The following is a 1,538-nucleotide window of genomic DNA, read 5'->3' as shown; positions in this document are numbered from 1 at the left end:
CCAAATATGTAGTTGGCATTTAGCTACCAAGGACTTCAAATCAGAGAATCACTTATTTTACACATAGCAGTAAAAGAATTTTAAAAATGATCTGTAAATAACTTGAGGTTTGTAATGGTAACTAGCTGTGCTGGTTCATCATCTACTACCTAAAATATTTAGTGTTGCAGCAGCTCTAAAAACTCAGGTTGATGACTATTGATTTGGAAATCTACTACAGATGGTCTTGATTGAAGTATATTCTAAGTCATGTATTGATTTAAAAATTTTGTGTATTTATACTTGACATAATAATTATGCATGTTTACAGGGTACATTGTGATATTTCATTACATGTGTACATTGCATAATATTCAAATCAGGGTAGTTAATATGTTCATCATTTGAAACCTTTGTCATTTCTTTGTGGTGATAACTTTCAAAATCCTCTTTTCTAGCTGTCTTGAAATATATAATACGTTGTTAAGAGCTATAGTCATCCTACTATGTAATAAGACACCAGAACTTATTTTGCCTAACTGTAACTGTACCTGTTGACCAACCTCCACCTATCCCTCTCCTTCATTCCTTCCCCAGCCTCTGGTAGCTACCATTGTACTCTCTACTTCTACAGGGTCCACTTTTTTAGATTCCACATATAAGTAACATCATTTGGTATTTGTCTTTCTGTGCCTGGCTTATTTCATTTAACATTATGTCCTCCACAGTCATTCATATTACCACAAATAACAGGATTTTATTAATTTTTACAGCTGATTAGTATTCCATTGTGTATATATACCATATTTTCTTTATCCATTCATCCATCAATGGACACCTAGGTTGATTCCATCTCTTGGCTGTTGTGTATAGAGCTGCAATATACATAAGAGCACAGATATCTCTTCAACATATATCAGCTTTTGACAAAGCACTTTTACCAGGAAGGCAGGAAGATGTTTTTCTCTCCATCCCTTCTAAAATATCATCTGAGAATTACTAAGAAAATTCTTGGAAAGAAGAACAATAAGGGAGACAAAGCTGATATTAAGATGTTCTATAAAAAAAGAATAATTGACATGATACCTTACTTTCATGCAAATAGATAGAATGACAAATAGAAATCTGAGTGTTCAGAAACAAAGTCATGTATTGAAAATGTGATGTTTAGAATAAAGGTGGCTTTCAAATCATTGGGAAGTTATTTCGAAACATGACTGGTTAGCTTTTGAAAAGTTAAAGAAAACTAAATTTAAATGTTTTGAATATTTAAACAATTTAAAAACTAAAAGGACTAGAAATATATAGGTGGATATAAATAGTTTGTCGTATTTTCTAATATTGAGTTAGTGAAACTTTTTAAAGAATCATGATAAGTCTGGAAATCATAAAATTAAGATTAATAGATTTTATTCTGTAAAAACAGGCAACATCTCTATTATTTCAAAAACAAACAAAATTGCAAGAAGCAAAAGCTGAACTGGTGAAAACAGCCACATATGTTATGTACTTAACATCAAATTCTTATACAACAATAATGAAAATTTCAAGAGCCTTAT

Source organism: Propithecus coquereli, unplaced genomic scaffold (assembly GCF_000956105.1).
Source record: "Propithecus coquereli isolate 6110/MARCELLA unplaced genomic scaffold, Pcoq_1.0 Scaffold3, whole genome shotgun sequence".
Lineage (NCBI taxonomy): Eukaryota > Metazoa > Chordata > Mammalia > Primates > Indriidae > Propithecus > Propithecus coquereli.
The sequence above is the reverse complement of the archived record's forward strand: the minus strand, read 5'-3'. Positions refer to the sequence as shown.